The sequence below is a fragment of the Bos mutus genome, chromosome 2 (assembly GCF_027580195.1).
Source record: "Bos mutus isolate GX-2022 chromosome 2, NWIPB_WYAK_1.1, whole genome shotgun sequence".
NCBI classification, from domain to species: Eukaryota; Metazoa; Chordata; class Mammalia; order Artiodactyla; family Bovidae; genus Bos; species Bos mutus.
Window position 1 is genome coordinate 87,392,538 of NC_091618.1, and position 24,049 is coordinate 87,416,586.

A 24,049-nucleotide genomic window follows, 5' to 3' on the forward strand; every position below is an offset into this window, starting at 1 on the left:
ATGTTCCCCATCCTGAACCCCCCTCTGACCTCCCTCCCCATACCATCCCTCTGGGTCACCCCAGTGCACCAGCCCCAAGCTTCCTGTATCATGCATCAAACACGGACTGGCGATTCATTTCATATATGATATTATACATGTTTCAATGCCATTCTCCCAAATCATCCCACCCTTGTCCTCTCTCACAGAGTCCATAAGACTGTTCTATACATCTGTGTCTCTTTTGCTGTCTCGCATACAGGGCTATCGTTGCCATCTTTCTAAATTCCATATATATGCGTTAGTATACTGTATTGGTGTTTTTCCTTCTGGCTTACTTCACTCTGTATAATAGGCTCCAGTTTCATCCACCTCATTAGAACTGATTCAAATGTATTCTTTTTAATGGCTGAGTAATACTCCATTGTGTATATGTACTACTGCTTTCTTATCCATTCATCTGCGGATGGACATCTAAGTTGCTTCCATGTCCTGGCTATTATAAACAGTGCTGCGATGAACATTGGGGTACACGTGTCTCTTTCAATTCTGGTTTCCTCAGTGTGTATGCCCAGCATGGGATTTCTGGGTCATATGGCAGTTCTATTTCCAGTTTTTTAGGAATCTCCACACTGAAGAGCAATTTGACAACAAAATCTGAAGAGTAAATATACTGTATGACCAATCAATTCTGCTTCTGGGAATTGATCTTATAGTTTGTTTATACACGTGAAAAATGATAAATGTACAAGGATATACACTGAACAATTACATTCAATAGCAAAAGGTCGGAACAATCATCAAGGAAATGGTTAAACAAATTATGACTCATCCTAAAATAAATACAATAAAATTATGAGAGCTGGTTAAATTATGGCTCATCTCAGAATACTATTTAGCTAATAAAAAGACAAGACAGATTTATAGGTACCATATGGAGGGCTCCTGAAGATATGTAATTAAGTAAAACAAGTCAAAATTTAGATTAGTATCTTTATTATGTTACTATATCTTTTATAAGAAAATAAAAGAATATAGTTACCTATATATTTGTATATGCCTAGAAGATCTCTTAAAGGATACACAATAATCTGGTTATAAGGTTATATCTTATACATTTTGAATTTTATGGCACATCTATATATTTCTATTTTTTAAGTTTTTTTTTTCTTTTTTTGAGGATGGAATGTTGCTAAGAAGTCAAGTAAATTAAGGACTGAAAATTGATCATTGATAAGGCAAGATGGAGTTTCCTGCTGCTACTGCTAAGTCACTTCAGTCGTGTCCGACTCTGTGCGACCCCATAGACGGCAGCCCACCAGGCTCCCCCGTCCCTGGGATTCTCCAGGCAAGAACACTGAAGTGGGTTGCCATTTCCTTCTCCAATGCATGAAAGTGAAACGTGAAAGGGAAGTTGCTGACTCTTCACGACCCCATGGACTGCAGCCCACCAGGCTCCTCCATCCATGGGATTTTCCAGGCAAGAGTACTCCTAGTGATCTTTATAAAGCTGAGTCCACTGAACTGATATCAGGATGAAAATCTGATTATACATTGAAGTGAGTGGGAGGTTGAGTACATGGTGATACTGAGTCCAGAGTTTTGTATTGTGAAAACTGGATTTTGTTTCTACTTCTGACTCAGCCATGTCTAATTCTTTCAATCTGGACAAATCACTTGATTTCTGTGAGCCCGAATTACTACATGAGTAAGATGGAGAAGTCATATTTGCCCAACCAGTTGAAGAGTATTCTTATTGGGCTCCAATGAGAGAATGCCTCATAACTGATACACTATAAAACCTTATTGGATAAGATGTATCACTGTTGTAATTACTACCTAAGCACCCTTGTACTGCACAAGGAATTCTAAAAGAAGTATTTTTGGAAAGTTGAAGATTTAGTGTTAGCTCTGTGGGTCTTTTGAAAATAATATAACTTGTATTATATTCTAGATGTGTCTATATTGCTGCTTTCTTAAATGCCTCTTTTTTCCAAATTAAAATATATATATTTTTGGCTTAAAACTTTTGATTTTAAAGCTATAGCTTTTAAAAAGCTGTAAGAAAGTCCTACTGGTTATCATTGCTTTAACATTATTTTGATAATATAAATATACATAAATTATAAAAATAAAATATTATTTTTAGTCTCATTTCCCAGAAACAATCACTAGTAACTAGTACATTTTCAAATCTTTCCAGATATTTCTCTGTCATAATTAATACCCTTACACATATTTGCTTTGGACTTAAACAAAATCTACTTGGCCCTTCCTGGTACTTTTTAATACAAATGTTAACCACAGTGTTCCCAAAAACACATGACCCATCCAGATTTGACTTGTAATAGGAAAATCAAGAGCTTTTTTTTGTTGTTATAAAGAACACCCATATAAAAATTTGTAAAGAAACCATCAATTTTAGTTCTTTTTAGTTTTAGTTCTTTTCTAAATATTTAAACTATGTATTGAATAGAAGTTGTAGAGCTAATTTTCCCCTCTCAGATAATTCTTCTCTCATTGGAAGCTGGGACAATAGCATGGATGGGTGCCTTGCAGAGTGAGAACTGCAAAACTTCCTCTGCTAATAACACTTTTGACCAAGATAATAAGGAATCCCCTAACTTAGCCCTGAACACTCAATAGTGAATAACATATTCTTACTTGAAAGAGAAATTTTAAGGCATAATAAATATTCTTTTTCATCAAGTTAATCTTTGTTTGCATAAGTAGATCAAATCTCTAGGGCAGGTCCAACAGTAAAAAGTACACATAAATCATGCAGTACACCTCTATCTACAGATGGGAATTTGAGTTGCAGAGACTTAGCATGCACTGCTGAGCTTCCCTTTTCCTTCTTACCTTCTAATTATACTTCATTAAGGCAATGTCTGAACTTGCAGCAACACCAAATGAATGGGAAAATAGCAAAGTTTCGCTATGTTTACAAAAATGTTGTGTTTTTTTCTTCCCATTTTTTATGTTAGTCTGTTTGGGCTGCCATAACAAAATGCCATAGACTGGGTGGCTTCAACAACAGAAATTTGGTTTTTTGTTTTTTTGTTTTTTACCAATCTGCAAGCTTGAAACTCCAATATCAAGTTACCAGAATGGTTGTTTTTCTAATTATGGCTCTTTTCCTAGATTGCAGACTTTCACCTTCTCATGTCCTCACATGTTATAGAGAGTCAGCAAGCTTTCTGGTGTCTCTTCTAACAAGGGCACGAATCTCATCTTCAGGGCCCTATCCTCGTGACATCATGTCACCCTAATTCCAAAAAGGCCCCATCTCCAGATACAGTTACATTGGAAGTTCAGACTTCAACGTATGAATTTGGGGTTGATATAAATATTCAGTCCATAACACTAGTACTTTCTGACATAATTTTTACAGTTAAAAGAATTATAGAAAGAATAAAAAGTAGTAAAAAAAATGCCCTGTGTGTCTTTGAATATATTTCAGTTTCTTCTATTTGTTAAAATAAGACAAGTGAGTCTAGAGACTCACTATCAGAGCTAAAATTCCATTTGTTCAAAGAAAAAAAAATTACAGCACTTAATTTTTCTAATAGCAACTGAATTAACTTCTATCCAGCTGTGAAAGTATGATTGAATTATAACTTCCCTTCCCTTTCAAAAATTATCTTTTCCAAACAAAAAGCCAGTTTTGTTACTAAAAATAACTTACAGTATCTATAGGAGAGGTGGTTTTAATGTTGCAAAATCATAAGTAACATATATCACCTAACTGATGAAGAATTAAGAGAAACTGTGGGGAGCAATCTACCAGAGAAAAACTGTAAGGGATTTCAAATTTCTTATTAATTTCCTTTTAGCATCTCACATTCATCTCTGAATTTACTCCTTCACGTATTGATAATGTTATTACAACCAGACTTAATACAATTAGTTTGTAATCTTTCCACTTCCATAGTGATATAGAATTGCCCAAGCTTCATTTGTGAGGATGAAGCTTGATAGGTTACATGACTGTCACAAGACACTTTTCAGATACTATGAATTTAGATAAGTTAGTATTTAGGATTTTTGTTATTGTTAGGATTCAGACATCTTATAAACTGTAAGAACAGTACTATAAACTTCAAAGTTCAGTTCAGTTCAGCTCAGTTGCTCAGTCATGTCTGACTCTTTGCAACCCCATGGACTGCAGCACACTAGGCCTCCCTGTCCATCACCAACTCCCAGAGTTTACTCAAACTCATGTCCATTGAGTTGGTGATGCCATCCAACCATCTCATCCTCAGTTGTCCCCTTCTCCTCCCACCTTCAATCTTTCCCAGCATCAAGGACTTTTCAAATGAGTCAATTCTTTGCATCAAGTGGCCAAAGTATTGGAGTTTCACCTTGTTGAATAAACTCCAAAGTTACTCAAATAAGTATTGAGAGTGTAATAGTGACATGTAGTTCAAGCAGTGCTTAATTTTTAAAAATTATAAGTAGGCATAGAAGATATCTCTGTATGACACATGGAAAGCCATAAAAATGATTTCTGCACAACAGAACATTATTTTTAATTATTGAATCCAACCAGTGGCTGCTTCATTATGTCAAAAATTCATGGAAATATATAAATTTTTTCAGTCCTTCAATATAGGGCAAATCTAAAAACTCTAAGAGAAACCAAGTTGCAGCAGTGCTAGCCAAAAAAGGGGCAAGGATTTTGTAGAATATAGGGGATGCTAAGAATCCTCCTTACATTTGATGCAATAATGGATTTAATGCAAATTACATCTAATGCAATTACTTAAAGAAATGATTTATGAAAATTCTAGTTAAAGGCTGTTCTAAGCAACTATAAATGTAACAACCAAATGTACTAATCCTAAGTCTAAATCAATGCATGCCCATTCTGAGGCAGGAAGATATAGGATGTGGAGAGTGTGGAACTTATAAAAGAAGCCATACAAAGGAACCAGCACTAGGTCAAAGATATTTTTCTGACCCACACTTACCTAAGATATCACCAGTTTCCTCCTATAAAGATATGAATGTCTCCATCAGAATAACATTCAATACTCACTGTAATTTGTTGGCGTGTATTCAAGCATAACTTAGTTTTAAGTATAATAGTGCTAATTTGCTATCTGGGTTCAGTTATTTTCAATTGCACACAATTTCTTCAAACCTTATTAAAGAATGTTGTCTGAAAGAAGTGATCCTCAAGACTCAAAGTAACAACTGCAGTCAAGATTGGGTTGTTCAAAGTGCCTGGGGCAGGAGTGTCATTCCTAGCAGAGGGTGTGTGTGTGTGTGTGTGTGTGTGTGTTTGCATGTGCTCAGTCATGTCCAACTCTTTGAAACCCCATAGATGGTAGCCCATGAGTCTCCTCTGTGCAAGATTACTAGAATGGGTTACCATTTCCTACTCCAGCAGAGGGTACTTAAACAGGTCTTATTCCTACCTGGGTGTATACATGTTACCCCAGCCACTAACTGGGCACAAAACACATTTACTATAGTGCACAAGGCATTGTCCCTGACTTCCAGAAATGTATAATATAGCTGAGGAGACAAAACTGATATACATACACTCACAAATTTAGCAAAGGAGAGCCTATATATAAGATGATGTGCTAAGCAGGATATAAAGAGAAATGAGACTGCATGATCCCTGCCCTCAAAATGACTGTAAGTAGTGGAGAACATAATAATAGCAATAAAATAATCATTTCAAACATAAATTGGCTCAGACGGTAAAGAATCTGCCTGCAATGCAGGAGACCTGGGTTCAGTCCCTGGGTTCGGAAGATTCCGTGGAGGAGGGCATGGCAACCCTCTCCAGTATTCTTGTCTGGAGAATCCTGATGGCCAGAGGAGCCTGATGGGCTACAGTCCATGGGATTGCAAAGAGTTGGGTACAACTCAGCAACTAAATGGAGAAGGCAATGGCGACCCACTCCAGTACTCTTGCCTGGAAAATCCCATGGACAGAGGAGCCTGGTAGGCTGCAGTCCATGGGGTCGCTGAGTCAGATACGACTGAGCAACTTCATTTTGACTTTTCACTTTCATGCACTGGAGAAGGAAATGGCAACCCACTCCAGTGTTCTTGCCTGGAGAATCCCAGGGACACAGGAGCCTGGTGGGCTGCCGTCTATGGGGTCGCACAGAGTCGGACATGACTAAAGTGACTTAGCAGCAGCAGCAGCAACTAACACACACACACACACACACACACACAATGTGCAAAGAACTGCACCAAGAGTTTTACAGCACATGTACAATCTCATTTAATCCTCATATTAACATTATAGGATAGATATTACTGTTCTTATTTTACAAATAAAGAAACTAAGCTCAAGAGTTTAAGTAAGTGGTTAGGTTTATAAAGGGCTTCTCTGGTGGCTCAGCTGGTTAAGAATCCACCTGCAATGTGGGAGACCTGGGTTTGGTCCCTGGGTTGGAAAGATCCCATGTAGAAGGGAATGGCTACCCACTCCAGTATTCTGGCCTGGAGAATTCCATGGACTGTATAGTCCATGGGGTCGCAGAGTGAGGCACAACTGATCGACTTTCACTCACTAGGTTTATAAAACTAGTAAGCAGTACTTGTGGATCTGAGTCTAAGGAGCAGTAGCTCCTTCCTGTGACAGCACACTGCGCCTCCCACATGTAGACAAATTACTATGAAATGGCAAACATTATAAAAGTAGACCCATGAACTTCAGTGTTTTACAGCAGTCATTTCCAGCCTGAGGGAACTGGAAATGTTTGGTGGAGGAGATGGCCTTTGAGCTGGCCTTTGAGCAACAGTGAGAAGCCTAATAAGAGATGAGTAACTGTAGGAAGTTGGATCACTCCAGGAAGTACATAAGCAAAGGCATAGAGGCAGGACAGCATACATTTATAAAGGAGGAATGATTAACAATCTATTTTGGTGGTCATCTGGAAATACAATAGTGGTGTGATGTGAAAAGTAAGTTGGAATCACTTTGGAGTCAAATGGTAACAAGCAGATCTTAAATACTGCTTTAAGGAATTTAGACTATTTGGAGGTTACTGTTGACCTATTGCCCATTCCAGTACTTTTGCCTGGAAAATCCCATGGACGGAGGAACCTGGTGGGCTGCAATGCAGTCCATGGGGTTGCTAGAGTCTGACACGACTGAGCGACTTCACTTTCACTTTTCACTTTCATGCATTGGAGAAGGAAATGGCAACCCACTCCAGTGTTCTGGCCTGGAGAATCCCAGGGACGGGGAAGCCTGGTGGGCTGCCATCTCTGGGGTCGCACAGAGTCGGACACGACTGAAGCGACTTAGCAGCAGCAGCAGTTGACCTATGAAAGGTGTTTGTGAAAGAAGGGCATCATAGAACAGTGTTTCAGTGTGATTAAACAAAGAGACAATCATACATGACAATTATTAACAAATATGAGCTCAGTGTGAAGAAATATTCTTGTCATAATATTAGGAAAGAACTGGTTAACCTTACCTTCAGGAGTGGTTATAAATAACTAATCACCTCCTGACCAGAATCATCACAGTCTAGACTGGGCCAAGAAGATTTATAAACTCAGTTTCACCCCCAACAGTTTGATCACACTGGGAGAAATAATAAAGTAGCCAGGAAAATAAAATAATAATCCATAATAACAGCTAATCTTGGTAGGGGGTTATATTATATGTCAGGCACTGCCCTCCAGGCCCTTTATAATAACTGTCTGCCGTCTGCGGACAGAACCTGCCGTCCAGGTTCATTGCAAAGGAGGTTAGACAGTCCTGTGAACTATTTAAATCAAGCTGTCTGAGAAGTCAGAGAATTCATCACCTTTCAAGAGATCTAGTCATGATTACTGCTGCTGCTGCTACTGCTGCTAAGTCACTTCAGTCCTGTCCAACTCTATGCGACCCCATAGACGGCAGCCCACCAGGCTCCCCCATCCCTGGGATTCTCCAGGCAAGAACACTGGAGTGGGTTGCCACGTCCTTCTCCAATGCATGAAAGTGAAAAGTGAAAGGAAAGTCACTCAGTCATGTCTGACTCTTAGCGACCCCATGGACTGCAGCCCACCAGGCTCCTCCGTCCATGGGATTTTCCAGGCAAGAGTACTGGAGTAGGGTGCCATTGCCTTCTCTGAGTCATGATTACTACTGACATAAAACATAGTCTCTTGCCCCTGTTGAACAGTCAGGGATAAACACTGAAATTATGCACCAACTTTCATTTTCCTAAACTCCATAAGGATCATTTGTCTCTAACATGTTTCCATTTCCAGGATTACAGTTTCTTTTACATTAGTTACATTTTATGGTGCTTGTTTTCCGGCACTTCTGTCTCTTCAGCAAACTCTCTCTTCTCCAAATCAGAGTGTAGGATGGGTTATTTCTAGGAAAAGCTTCTTCAAATAAACTGATTCCACCCACCATGTATTCATTCTGGTGTCTTGTTCCTGCATTTCGAAGCGCTTTTGGAGCCTACAGCTCACTATCTATGATTGCCTAAACCTTCTCAATGTAATGAGGGAAAGAGAATGTGTGAAAGAAAAAGTTGGATTTGTGACCCCTGTAAATCTTAATTACCAAAGGAAAGCCAGCTACCTCTATTCTATTGTAAATAAGCTATATGCATACTAAGTCACATTAGGACAGAATGTGTGTGTATTGGAGGGACTAGTCTGAGCCAAATTATTATGTGTGTTCTTTAGGGAAAGAAATTATTTCTTAATTATCTTTGCAAGTGAATTGCACACTCTAGACACCAAATAGTTAATGAATGGGTTTTTTAAAAAATAAACACAGATTGGTGGAAGGGAGAGGAAATAAAATTCAAACATGAACAACTCACTTGTTTTAACAACTTGAGTTAGAATGTTAAATGAAGAATGAGGCTAATGGCTAAATTTGGGCAGCATGTTGGATTTTTACAGGGATTTTATAATCTTTTCTTTTACATGACCAATATAATGAATATCTTTAATAATAATAACTATTTAAGTCAACAACTCAGGCAGCCACCAGGTGCCCTCTCAACGAAAATTAAAATTATATACATCCCTCCCTCTCACCGCATTTGCTTTTCTCACCATCTCCTTCATTTTAATCAACAGTGTAGTGGGTTAAATAACAAGCCCCCCAAAATCCTTAGACCCCATGAACATTACCTTATTTAGTAAAGGAGACTTTCAGTAAGGATTTGTGATGGAATCATCCTGAATTTACCCCCCAGGGGGCCTAAGACAAGCATCCTAAGAGACAGAGAGCAGGAGTCAGTGTGACCGCAGAACCAGAGACTGGAACAATACAGCTGAGGAGTGTCAATGAAAGCCGACAGACACCAGAGCTAGGGGACACAAAGAACCAGATTCTCCCTGAGAACCTTCAGAGGGAGTGCAGGCTCACCAACACTAAGATTTTTGAACTCACAGTCTCCAGAACTGTGACAGAATACGTTTCTGTCATTTGGAGTCATCCAGTTTGTGGTAATCTTTTACAGCGTTCCTAAAAATCTAACAAAAAGGACAACTCTTTCCTTCCAGTTGCTCACTAAAACTCCAAGAGTTGTCCTTAACTTCCATCTTTCTCTCATGTCACCAATCTACCCAACAGTGGTAAAGAATTTATACTTTTAAAATGCATCCAGAATCTGATCACTGGTCACCACTTCCACTGCTGCCACCTGTCAAAACCACCATCCTATATTATCCCCTTAAAGAGTCTCCTATTTAAAGGAAATCAGTCCTGAATATTCATTGGCAGGACTGATGTTGAAGCTGAAACTCCAACACTTTGGCCACCTGATGGGAAGAGCTGACTCATTGGAAAAGACCCTGATGCTGGGAAAGATTGAAGGCTGGAGGAGAAGGGGATGATAGTGGATGAGATGGCTGGATGGCATCACCGACTTGATGGACATGAGTTTGAGTGAACTCCGGGATTGGTGATGGACAGGGAGGCCTGGCGTGCTGCAATTCATGGGGTCGCAAAGAGTTGGACACGACTAAGCGACTGAACTGAACTGAACTGAAAGAGTCTCCTTGATTCCACCCATGCCCCCTACAACCTATTCTCGATATACCAGACAGACTGAATCTTTAAAACTTAAATTGGAATTCCCACATTGACCTGTATGCATCCTGCCACCCCCTTGCCTCATCCCCCTGCCCCTAGCTCATTGCTCTGCTCCCGCCCACAGCAGGAATGCTCTTCCTTGCCCCTCCTCCAACACTCCAGGTGCGGTCTTTCCTCAAGGGCTTTGCACTGGCAATTCCTCCTGTTTAGAAAACTGTTTCCTCAGGTTATATCTCTGCAAAGTTCACTCCACCACCTCCTTTAAGTCTTACTCAAATGTCACCTTCTCAGAAGTAAAAACTTATTGAATAAATAATCAAGTAAATGGATTTCAAATCAATAACTTTTATAACTATCAAGCACTTTTACTTTATAATTATTCTAACTAGTATTGTTCTTTCTTAAAGCCTATGACCTAGTCTTAGTGTCGCATCCATATATTCTCAAACTGTACAGAATTAGATTCCTTTACAATGTCTTGTTCATTAAGTCCATGATTACTTCATGACCTTAGATGTTTTGGAATAATGTTTTGGAACATACAGTAATGTCCAGTGTTTTCTGAAGTAGTATGTGGTAACTTGCCTCAGTCATTAATTAGCTTTAATATGTGACATAAGTGAAATAGTCTTTTCTTTATAATCAGGGAGACAAGCTTGTATCTCCTTATTTTTTCCCAAAGTTGTAAACTACTGTCAGAAATACAGATGGCGGTGGGTGTTCTGGTGGTCTCTATGCTAGGCTTGACGTGGGGACCGCTACAGCTTGGCATCCCTAACCTGTCCTGCCGCTGGCCGCCCCCTGGGCTTGTGGGCACGTGTCTGGCAGCTCTCCAGGCAGTGTGGCCATGGCCAGTAGACCTGACACCTCAGGCACTGACCGCTACTCCTTGGAGCCACTGCGGAAACAAGATTATGAAGGCTGTTTATGCTCCCTGCTTCCCTCTGGCGAATCCAGAAGCTCTGCTTTTGCACTGAGAGCCTTCCATGTGGAATTGGCTCAGGCTAGTTAAGGACTCTGTCTCTGAGAAAACAATTGGACTGATGCAAATGCAGTTTTGGGGGGGAAAAAACTGTGAATGATTTATATTGTGACAGTCCACCACATCAGCGTGTGGCCACTGAACTATGGAAGGCTGTCAGAAAACATAATCTGACTAAAAGATGGCCTGTGAAAATCACTGATGAAAGAGAAAAGAATTTGGATGACAAAGTATATCATAACATCCAGGAACTAGGAAATTATGCTAAAAACACTCAGAGCTCTCTTCTTTATCTAACACTAGAAATATTGGGTATAAAGGATCTTCATGCAGATCATGCCACAAATCACATTGGAAAAACGCAAGGCATTGTCACTTGCTTGAGAGCAACACCCTGTCATGGTAGCAGAAGAAAGCTGTCCCTTCCCATGGGTATTTGTATGCCGCATGGTGTTTCACAAGAGGATTTTCTACAAAAGAGCCAAAATGAAAATGTGAGAGATGTGGTGTATGACACTGCCAGCCAGGCACACTTGCACCTAAAGCATGCTAGGTCCTTCCACGAAAGTGTTCCTGTGAAAGCGTTTCCTGCTTTTGTACAGACAGTTGCTCTGGAGGACTATTTAAAGAAAATCCGACAAGTGGATTTTGATCTATTCCACCCATCTTTACAGCAGAAGAATAGTTTACTTCCATTATCTTTATATATTCAGTCGTGGAGAAAAAGATATTTTAAAAAAGCAAAAAAAGAGATATGGATGGCAATTAGTTAATGAATAATGTAAGAGAGTAGTTAGAATAACATAGAAAGTTAGTTTCAAAATGAACAAACCTATCAAAGAAAAAGCTATTTCTCCAATATGGTCAGGATGGTAGCAGGTATATTATCACTACAGGAAGCAAGTTTGACTGTCAAGTTGGTGAAGAATAATTACAATTGTCAGGCAGAAAAATGATGAGATTGTGGGAAATTGAGCATTCCAAAATTCTCACAGAAGTGTTGACTTCATGTTATAGTCTGCAAACTCATTTTAATGCTATAAGATCCAATTCACTTTTCCAGAAGTCAGCTGTTGCCAGTTTTGTCCTGCCAATTGTGAAATGTTCCAGTGTGATTTTTGTGTTTGTTTGTTTTATTTGTTTGAGAATTCATTATCACATTGTCAGATTTCTAGGTCATTGCTTAGAAAGGCAATTTTAGTAGTGTTTTAAATCACCCATGTGATAAACCTTTTCTTTGGAACGACCTCTGTCTCAATCATCCAAAATAATTTCATAATCTCTCTTGGATAGAAAGTTTATAGATTTGAGGCCACACAATTCTTTCCTTGGCTAAAATAATAAATTTTCCCAAGCTAAAAAGAACTTTCCCAAACCATGTTGAAAAAAAAAAAATTTGTGACACTCTACAAAATGTCAATTTCAACAGCCCAAGTTTTCAGCCCAAATTTTCAGAAATTTCAAGTACATCAAACACTTCTACAAGTTAGGCACTGTGGGTCTGCTTCTCATTTTGCTAGATACCTGGTTTGTAGTATTTGTAATAGCATGTACTTCCTTTGAAGTTAGTATTCTTGAAGTCTCCAGAGGCTTGGATAAGTTCCTCAAAGACAGAGCTGGTATAATTTGTATAACAGCCCACGGCATTACCAGTTCACACTGTAATTTTGCCAGATCTTATAAAATAAGTTGGCTTGGCCCTAGTCATTAGAGAGATGGGCAGCCTCCAGGGTAAACCCAATTGCTGTAGAAACTATCATTAAAACTATTATTGAACATCTAGCTGGTGCCAAAAATACATCCAACTCATTGTAGTCATGGGGATCTACAGCAAGACAATGCTTTTGCGCTACACAAGGGGCACATGAATGCTTTAGCAGTTTTAATCCAGGGAAATGCTGAAATGGAAAAGCACTGGTCTCAGAAGGCACTCAGGCAACATCATCCTGCTCGCTCTCATTCTGGACCACTTCCAGTTCCAGCATCCTTTAGCATCCCCTTTATAGCCAAGAATCTGAAGAGAGACACAGATGTAATTTGATCATGTTTGGCCATTTTTCATCTCCAAAACACTTCTCAAATCTATCTCCTCTTTCTTCATGACAAATACCACTGCCTTACTTCAGTCCTTCATACTGTTCACCTGGACTAACACAGGAACTTCCAGACTGGTCTCTCTAACTCCTGTCTACCCACTTCCCCCACCCTGAATGTACCCACTTATCTACATTCTCCATGTTGCAGCCAGCATGGCTTGTCTAAAATATACAAATGACTCTTTCACTCCCAAGTTTTGAATGGTTCTGAATTCATTCATCAATTCATGCTCCTGCACTGGGAATACAGTAGTAAACAAAACAGATCCATTTTTGCCTTCTTGAAGCTTACATTACTGTGGGTGAGACAGGCAATAAGAAGACAACTCTACAGTGGTATATGTAGCAGGAAAGAGAGAGTGATGGAGGTGGGAATATTTTAGAAAGGGTAGTCAGGAGGGTCAATTCTCAGCAGAAGGGAGTGAGGGGAAGGTGTCAGCCATGAGACAGATGGACAGCGAGGAAGCACAAGTACTCCAGGCAGAGTGATTAACAAGTGCAAAAGCCTGAGTCAGAGAGATGTTTGCATGTTCCAGCACATCAAGGTGGCCTATGAGGTTGGAACCTGGTATGTAAGGAGGTTGAAGGCAAAGCGGGGAGCAGAGCACAGGCCAATTCAAGTAAAGACTTGCCTTCCAGGCCTTGGTAAGAATGTAGATTTTATTCTAGATGTGAAGGAGCCATGGCAGGTTTGAGCACTTCCTGGGGAATGTCATTATCTGATTTATATTTTAGAAGGACCACTCTCGCTTCTGTGAAAAGGGTAGACTTAGAGGAGCCGAAATGGAAGACTTACTCCCACTGTAACTATGGACCTATTGCTGTGATCCTTGGTAGCTTGCACTAGGATGGTGATGGTAGTCAAATTTGGCATATCTGATCAAGAAGATTTGCTGAAGGATTGAATGTGGGTGGGTGTGAGAGAAAGCAAGGAATAAAGGACTCAACACTTCCTATAGAATACGGGCTTTATTGTTGGGCTTTATTATACAGCATCCAGTTCTATCTGTTTGACATCTGCTTCCTTCTTCATCCTCATCTCCCACCCACATCTGAAAATTTTCCTTCCAGGAATTCTGAATTCTGGGAGTTTCCCTGCCTATGTGCCCATGCTGTTTCATATCTCTATGATGTTTTTCAGGCGGTACTTTTTGTATGAATTTCCCTTCCTACCTATACAATTCTTTTCAATCTTCAAGACTCAGCTCAGGCATCATTTGCGCAAGAAACCTTTTCTGGATTAACTTTCCAGGTTAAACTAAGTATCTTCTCCTATATGCAGCATTCAGCAGTCTTATCACTAATCGTCCTACATTGAAACTCAGGTTTTTGTCTGTCTTCCCACTGTCACCTCCACAAAAGGGGCATCTTGCATTTTATGTCTTGGCATCCCCAGTGCCTCACTCAGGGCCTGCACACAACAGAGGCTCAATAAACGTTTGTTGATCTGAACTGAATCTCCCAAGAGCTCTTCACGCCATCAAGTCAGCCTTGTCAGGGACAAGAGTGGATCAGATCATCAAAGAGCCATGAAGAGTGAAGCTTTCCTGGATAAATCACATTGTGCAGACAGGCATGTTGACCACATGGATCACTCATTCTTCATATTGAGTGCTCATGGCCTTTGGTCAAAGTAAGCCAGCTCCAAAATATCTCTGAATGTGATAGATACAGGGATCAAGGAGTAAAGTTTGGGAGTAAATGGAAGAAAGGACTCAGTTACCTACTGCCTTTTGAACATGGGGTAACAGACTTCTAGAAAAAATGAAATGAAGCAGGCATATCCTCTATTATCTCTGTCAGTGTGCTCAACACCAGCAACACCAGCTGCTTTTCCTGGTCATCATAGCTGATAGAAGATAGCAAGAGAATCAGTTTGCAAGCTGCAGGTACAGAGCAGTGTTCAGGGCATCTATAATCACATTACATAAAGCGGGGTTTATATAAGGTTGACAGAATGTGCTGATGAGAGCCATTTACAGTTCAATTGTAACAGAGCAGTCTGGCAAGCAGCTAGCTTTCTCTGGGAGGTGATGTACTTTGGGTTCTGCTATCAAGTCAGATTTAGAATAACAATCTGAAGGGAACACAATCCCCCTTTTAAAAATCCTGCCTTCTCTTCCTCAGTTCCAGTGAAGCAAAAGAAGTTAGAAGTGTCTGCGTGATACTAGCAGATTTTTCATTACTTTTTATGGAAATGCAACTTTATCTAAAGATTTAATTTTTTGGTCAGGGGAAACATAGTCAATATAGAAAACTTGATTTAATACAGCAGACAACAAACTCTTTTTTAAAAAACAACTATATTCCTTGAACTTTAAAAATTTGCCAGATGAATTAACCAACTCTAACAAATTTTCAGCATAGCTTCACTAGTTTCTATAAAACATGCAGCCAGTGACAATTCTATAAATGGATTAAATTATGGAAGAGACACAGATTGTCAGTCCATATATGTTACGTGTGTGTGAAAAGATTGAAAACTGTTTTCCATAAACACAAGAATGTATTGTCACCTGGTTTTATTTTCAGATATGTTCTCAAACATTTGTTTCAAATAGTTTTCCCAATTTGTTTTATATTATTTTTCCTGTTGCTTTTCATGGCTTCTTTAGCTGTAATCGATTTTTTAAAAAAAATTTTATACTTAAATATTTTAATTTTTTTTTGAGTATATATGAGGGAGAGTGTGTGTGTGTGTGTGTGTGTGTGTATGTGATGGTAAAAGGCTTTCTCCACCACAAGAGTGTAATACTGGCCACACTTGGTTTTTGTCTTTTAATTCAATGCTTTAGCTTTTACATTAAATCTTTAATTTATTTGGATTTTATGTTAATATAGTGAGTTCTTTTTAATTTCTGATGACCAGGTTTTTTAACATCATTCATTAAAGAATCCATCTTTTGATATTGTCATCTTTATTATATATTTTATTCCTCCACTAACTTGAGTCTCCTTCTAGACTTATTATTTTATCTCATCCTCTGTTCCTGTCCTAGCAAAATCACATTGCTTTACTTACTAATGCCTTGATACTAGAGAAAATTACCCTTCGTCAATTTTCTTTTTCAGAATTTTATTAGCTGTTACATTTATTTACTATTATATTTTTCAGAATATTGTTGGATATACTATGATCAAAATTATTTTTGGGTAAGAAATCTTTAGAATCATTTAGTCAAGTTCCCTTCAAAAAAAATCCCATTTCAAATTACGACTAAGGTTACCATTCACACATTACATACTGTTCATGGGGTTCTCCCAGCAAGAATATGGAGTGAGTTGCCATTCCCTCCTCCAGTGGACCATGTTTTGTCAGAACCCTCCACTATGACCTGTCCATCTTGGGTGGCCCTGCATGGCATGGCTCATAGCTTCATTGAGTTATCCAAGTCCCTTAGCCATGGCAAGGCTGTGATCCATGAACGGTATGAAAAGGCTGTCACCCTGCTTATTTAACTTATTGTCACCCTGCTTATTTAACGTATATGTAGATTACATCATTCGAAGTGCTGGACTAGATGAATCACACGCTGGAATCAAGATTGCCAGGAGAAATATCAACAACCTCAGCTATGCAGACATCATTCTAATGGCAGAAAGTGAAGAGGAACTAAAGAGCCTCTTGATAAGGATGAAAGAGGAGAGTGAAAAAGCTGGTTTGAAATTCAACATTCAAAAAATTAAGATCATGGCATCTAGTCCCATCACTTCATGGCAAATAGAAGGGGAAAAAGTGGAAACAATGACAGATTTTATTTTACTGGGCTCCAAAATCACTCTGGACCATGACTGCAACCATGAAATTCAAAGACACTTGTTCATTGGAAGGAAAGCTATAACAAACCTATACAGCATATTAAAAAGCAGAGACATCATTTTGCCAGCAAAGGTCTGTATAGTCAGAGCTAGTTTTTCCAGTAGTCATATACAGATGTGAGAGTTCTTTGGACTACAAGGAGGTCAAACCAGTCAATGCTAAAGAAAATCAATCCTGAATACCCATTGGAAGGACTAATGCTGAAGCTGCAGCTCCAATACTTTGGCCACCTGATACGAAGGGCCAACTCATTGGGAAAGACCCTGATGCTGGAAAAGATTGAGGGCAGGAGGTGAAGGGGGTGACAGAGAATGAGATGGTTACATAGTGTCACTGACTCAATGGACATAAATTTGAGCAAACTCCAGGAGATAGTGAAAAACGGGGAAGCCTGGAGTGCTACAGTCCCTGGGGTTATAAAGAGTTGGACATGACTTAATGACTGAACAGCAACAGCCACCATTCACACTTTGATTGACTTTGAGATTATGGAATTCTTAATATTAGTGATTGTTTCCAGCCAAGAAAAGATGTCTTCCCATTCTTTGTCTTCTTTTATGCCTCTCAGCACATTTTGTCACTTTATTCATAGGTTATGCATATTTCATGCTAGGTTTATCCCTAGGTATTTTGAATGTTTGCAACTTAGAAATTACAATTTGTCCAAATCCTACACATCAAGATTCAAAAAAGATCTTACCCTCCAACATTTAGTCAGCATATCCTGTTAACGTGCCACCTAATTTTAATTTCTAGCTCATCCTGAAATAAATGTGTCCTCACTAAGTTTCTTTAGTCATAGCCTTTAGAACTTTATCATTTGTAGCTGCCTGATATCTTGTAAACATTCTCAGTATTTAAGCTGGTTCTTATTTTATGAATCTATCCCAGCCACAGTAGAAATACTACTCCTTCCAGTCTCACTTGCAGCTACAGTACAAGCATCAGACCTAGGTTGTGCCAAGCAAATACACCCATAGAAGACTCCAGAAGTAAAGCATGGAAGGTAGCAACGTGAACCGGTGGCCACACGTGCAGAAATTGATCTGGCAAATGTAGAGTGCTATTATCTGATTCTTCAGAAAGAGTCGACACATGGCACCAAGTGCAGTCAGTGGAGGGTGGCACAGTATGTACTCCTGGTAATAACAATCCTGCAGCAGTTTATTGTTTAAGAATGTATTGTATTCAAACTTGGTCTGATGGCTCCTGCAGAAAATTTGTGAGCTACCTGAACTACCTTAATAAATCTCTTTTTCTTTAAACTAGCCAGAGTAAATTCTCTGGCTTGCAACGAAAACTGACCAATTTACAGATGAAAGATGGAAATACATGTAGTTGGCACTAAGGAAAAAGAACTATTAGCAAAAGTTGATGAGACTGTGCCCTTGCTTATCTTTCTATTCCCTAAGCATTTATCTAATTATGTCCTTTAGCAGGCCTCTGACTAGTAAACAGTTTCTGTTTGAATTCCTCAAGTGCTGCTGAACTTGGATCCCTGGTGTAAAAAGCAAACATACTTTCACAGCATAGGACTTTGATCCCTCAGCTGTATAATTAACCGTGTGTTATGGAGAAAAATGTGTGAATTTGATAATTTTAAATCCTTCTTAATATTGGCCATCAGTATATCTAGAGGAAATTGAAGTATACTTGAACACACAAATTAAATATATGTATACAACTATTAATTTATGCTGAATGATAAACGCATGCAATATTGCTAAACCATATACTGGTCTTGGCTACACCATCACCTTCAATAACCTTCCATATTTTACTGGGTTTCCTAAGCCATGTTAATAAGCTAGAGGAGACCAGGACTTCAGAACTGAATGAGGATGGGATTTATTGCTTTTGTTATTGGCTTCTCATACTGGAACACCAATTGAAGGTAAAAAAAAAGTTCTCTTCAAGATTGCTAGGTGTAAAATATGGACACAAGAAGCTGAAAATACATTCTCTTCTCTTCTTTTTTTAATTCTATTTTCTTTTTAAACCTCATATACGGGGGTGACCCATTTCTACTTTCAGGTCTCCTTTCCACTTCCTCAACTAGATAGTGAAAAATCTATTCTGTTCTCCCTTAGTCAAATTCACCGATATCTAAGGCTCCTTCTCTATTTGCCTTCACCAAGACTGAGATAATTTCTACTCATTTTCAGAAGTGCACCTCATACCCTGTTCACAGTATCTACTAGTTATTAGAAGAATAACGATTAACAGAGGATTAATTCTCAGAATGCTCACACCCATCTCAGATGCCATTTATTTCTCTAGTTTCAGAACTGCTAGCCTGTAACCTTTATTAGGAAAGAAACTTGTGTCTCTCTTGTTTAGCACAGTCTCTGGTACATATAGGCCTCACAAGCACTATTTGTTAAATTATGTTTTGGTGTTGGATTATCATTGATCTGTTTCTTGGATGTATGTGAAAATACATTATAACTGAATTTCAAATTTCCAAAGTATTTGAGGTGGTCTAAGGTCCAAATAGCAAAGCATCCTGAATATATTGTTTTTCTTCTTGAAATTTATTCTTATAATTTACTTTAGAACCAAAAGGATAAGAAGGAAATTCATATTTATTCCACAATTGCCTTGTCTGAACACTTTTTTGAAAACTTTATGTTTTGGGGGAACTTTAAGGTTACTTATATAACCAACTATATGCTCTTGTTGTTTAGTCTCTAAGTCATGTCCTGCCAGGCACCTCTGTCTGTGGGATTTCCCAGGCAAGGATACTGGAGTGGGTTGCCATTTCCTCCTCCAGGGTATCTTCCTGACTCAGGGATCAAACCCACATCTCCTACATTAGTAAGCAAATTCTTGACCACTGAGCTACCAGGAAGCCCTAAACTATATGCTCTAAAAGTAGTGTATTCAAGTGAATTAATCAACAAGGTTTTTCCAGTGGTCATGTATGGATGTGAGAGTTGGAGTATAAAGAAAGCTGAGCACCGAAGAATTGATGCTTTTGAACTGTGGTGTTGGAGAAGACTCTTGAGAGTCCCTTGGACTGTGAGGAGATCCAACCAGTCCACCCTAAAGGAGATCAGTCCTGGGTGTTCATTGGAAAGACTGATGTTGAAGCTGAAACTCCAATACTTCGGCCACTTGATGCAAAGAGCCGACACTTGAAAAGACCCTGATGCTGGGAAAGATTGAGGGCAGGAGGAGAAGGGGATGACAGAGGATGAGATTGTTGGATGGCATAACCGACTCAATGGACATGGGTTTGGGTGGACTCCTGGAGTTGGTGATGGACAGGGAGGCCTGGAGTACTGCGGTCCATGGGGTTGCAAAGAGTTGGACATGACTGAGCGACTGAACTGAACTGAATCAACAAGGACCATCTAACAAAGAGTTGAACTGAAACATTTAACCAGTGAAAGTTTGAGGGATTATCTCAACTATTTCATGTGTTAGAATTGATATTTATAGACTCCATATTATAGTATAATTATGTGGGAAAATTTTCTATCACATTGAAAAGTCCAACTTTTTCTGACCAGACTAATAGACCATACTGTCTAGACAGTCTTTTCCTGTGAGGACATGGCTAAAATGGATTTTTAAATACTAGTTCCTTTGGCTCTGCATTTATCTAATTGCCCTTCTGAAAGATAAACCCTAGCTCAGGTAGCTGCTACAGATTTTCTCTTTTGTGCCATGATTCACTTTTATCCTACTGACCTTCCTTTTCCAGCAATAATTGCAATGAAAATTAATAGCAATTGGAAATCAAGAAGAATTTTACCCAAGAAACTTGAGAATGTGAGAAAAACTGAAAACTTGAAAGGTAGTGTCTTTTATAAGTACTTTCTTGAAATTATTTATTTATTGCCTTAATCATGTTGCTTGGAACTATTGGCTTTCATATAAACACAATTAAGAAACATTTTCTTTTCACATAAAAAGCAGATGGGTACTTGTTTTCTAATAAAGCAAAATGATGACAGAATGAAAAGGAAAAGAAGAGAAGCTCTCCAAACCTACAACATTGTAATTTCTTTTTCCTCTTAAAGAATACTAAAAGGTCTCTTTTTTTTTTTTTTTTTTTGCCCCTTCATTTGGGAATTTATCTCCTCAGCTCTTTCAAGGCTACTCAGAAGAAAATCAAGTCCATAATAGCTGGAAACAAAAATAAGTGGCAATTACTTTGTAAGTGACCACTTACAAAGCAGAGCCTTCTTTTACGCATAAAGTCTTCATGTCATTTACTTCAATTTGAATCACCCATTTCTTAGCTGTTTCAAATTCTTGTCAACTCTAGTGATCCTTTTTCTTTACATACCACACTACAGATTAAGGTAACTGATTTTGCATAGAAAAAAGTGAAGAAAAAAAAAAAAAAACACTGAGAACCCAATTTCAATCAGCCAGTGGGAGAAAAAAGGTCAGTCTATTAACAATTATTAAACAGCCACCATGTGTGGAGTGATGAAATAGATTCTGTGTGGGGAAACCGGAAGCAGACGATAGTAGCCATACTTATTGAAGAACTCAAAATGTAACAGGGACAGAACAAATCTCACAGACACTGAACAAATACAAAGGTAATGACATGGCAAAAAGACAGGGGAAATATGTATGAGTAGCCTGAGTATTTCATGCAGGACCAAAATCAAAGATGAGTCTAACTTACCATCTTACTGCTGGGGTATAGTTCACTTCACTCTCTTTACTGCCTTGCTCACTTATAGAATAGACTATAGGACAGACAAACAGGGTCCGACAGATGCAGCATGTATCAGCCTCTCATCACATCATTATACAAATTTGACCACTCAAATTTCCCTCCAAATGTGTGAATTCAGAGGTTTTAAAGCAACTTTTTAATCCCCAAACTATATTCTAGAAAACCATTAATTTAAATTTTCATTAGAAAGTGAATGCTCCCCCTGTCTCTTCTACACTAGTTTAATAAAAACAATTAAAATTAATAGTTTTCACTGGATTCCTGAAGAAAAAAAAATTTAAAAAGAAACAATTCTCCATGTGTGAATCTCAGCCAAGTGAGCAGAAGAAAATGTGAAAAATGAGAGATGGCTCTGGCTATCCATGCAGCGTTGGGGAGAGCATGGTGCTACCTCTCCTGTTTATCTTGATAGGGGGCTGTCCAAACAGAGGGAAATTTTTGAAAAATAGTAGATAATGAACACAGAACAGCAACCTGGGAAAATCACTAAGCAAGTCAAACAGCTAGCACTCTTAGCTTTTCCTTCTTTCTTTTCCTACATTTTTTGGCAATGAGAATAACCAAAACACAGGATCACATGCATTAAACTTTTTCAAGATAAAGTTCCTATTTCAAAAATAGTAAATTCCTAGTGGGAGCATGATAAGAAGTATGTTGATTCTTTTGGAGATAGATAGTTACTGCTGTGGATGCCAGTGTTTTTGTTGATTTTGTTTTCTTTAAGTGCTCCAAAAAAAAAAAATACCATCCATCTGTCCTTAATCTGGAAATGACTCAATGGTTTGCAAGCTTTTGTTTAAAGCTCACAGAATTGCTATACATTGATTTGACTGCCTAAATGTGAAACTGAAGCCTTCAATGATACACCCAAGTGAGAAAATTATTAGAATAACAGAATTATGTTTTTTAATAACCATTTATTGTCATCCAGTGTATTTAACTTAATACCTTATGTCTTTGACATCTAGTTAAAATGTTAGTCTCATCTAACTGAAATTGATGAAATCTAAAATGTATAATTAATGACCTCCTTTGCAGAAGAGTAGAAAATTAACTTTATTTCTTTTAGAAAAGGTGTTATTCTCATGAATATCCAAATTTCTCTAAGTTGTTGAAAGTAGTTTAGCTTAATAATCTTATTTTTAAAAATCACAGAATTTTTATTCTTCCTTTTGCAAAAGAAATAAAAGCCACATGCACTGTAACATTAATGCTCAAAATTAGAAATTTTTGCTGGCTACTTCCATCCTCAAACCCCATACTCATTGCTTGTCATGCCCCCTTTTTACCCTTTTGTATTATTTCTGCACTTATCTGTCTCCCCCACAAGACAGTAAGCTCTTGGTAAAGCAGGAAATAGGTCTTGTTCATTAGAAGCTTTAGTACGCCCATCCCCAAGTCCAACAAAGTGGGTATAGTAGGCATTGTACTCCAATAAATGTTGGTCCATAAATATTTTAAAACTTAAATTAATAACTGTGCAAAAGATTGCATTTGTTTCTATATACAAAAATAGGGAATTGTTGATATCACAGCCAAGATGACACCAAGAGTTCCAAGTGGGCACATGGTGTATAAGCAATACCTTACCCACCTTCCCCTTCCTCTAATTGGCCTGAAGCTGCTGTTTGAGCAATATAACATTCCTCCTTACTTACCCCCAAGGCTGCTCTGGATACCAAATCTGTACTAAGTTCTCCAAGGTTGAGTGTCCCTGCGGGGAGAGCTTAGCTGTGAACGGTGCTTTATTCCAAGGACAAACAGAGTCCCAAAGAAACCCCTCTAGACTTTCCGAGCCCTCTAATCTGTGTGGGAATCTAATGCTGTCCTGGACAAGAAAAGGCAGAGTTCCTTAGATAGTGTGCATGTGCTTTAAGAAAATGGTTCCACAGCCTAAGTCTGATTGGAAAAGGGAATATTAATCAGCTGCTGAAAGTTGGCCTAGAGCAATGTTGACAGTGAGTGTCACGGGTCTGTGGAGTGTTTGTCTAAATCTCCTTGGAGTCAATCGTATTTCTGTCATCAGCAGAGCCAGTCCTCTAGTACACAAGGGTTAAGGTGTTTGGCTTCTCATTCTCATCTCTACTCTGGTAGAAGCCAAGCATCCTCAATAGGGAGTGAAAAGGCAGGAGAAGAAACCCTTTGAGTTCAACCTCCCCAGCTCCAAGAGTAGCAGCAGTGAGAAAATAAATATATAAATAAATAAGCAGAACTAGCTTTAGCCTGTGGTTAAAGAGAACTAAGAGTCCTGGTCCTGGACCAGGCAGCCCAAGAATCAAGCACAGAACCAGAATTAGTTCCAAGTACAAGATTTGCAATAAACAGCAAAGGGCCAGAGGGTCAGAGAGAGCTGCGATGATATGCTGAAGGAGGAAGCCTTTGATGTTGTTCCACTCACAAATGTACCAGCAGGCAAGGAACTGTTAATGGCCCTGACCAG

The 24,049-nt window shown here is 38.7% G+C and overlaps 1 pseudogene; it reads left to right on the forward strand.

Moving 5' to 3' along the window:
- The first annotated feature begins 10,716 nt into the window (after window positions 1–10,716).
- Window positions 10,717–11,764, forward strand: LOC102270799 (NADH dehydrogenase (ubiquinone) complex I, assembly factor 6-like; annotated as a pseudogene).
- Window positions 11,765–24,049: the final 12,285 nt, after the last annotated feature.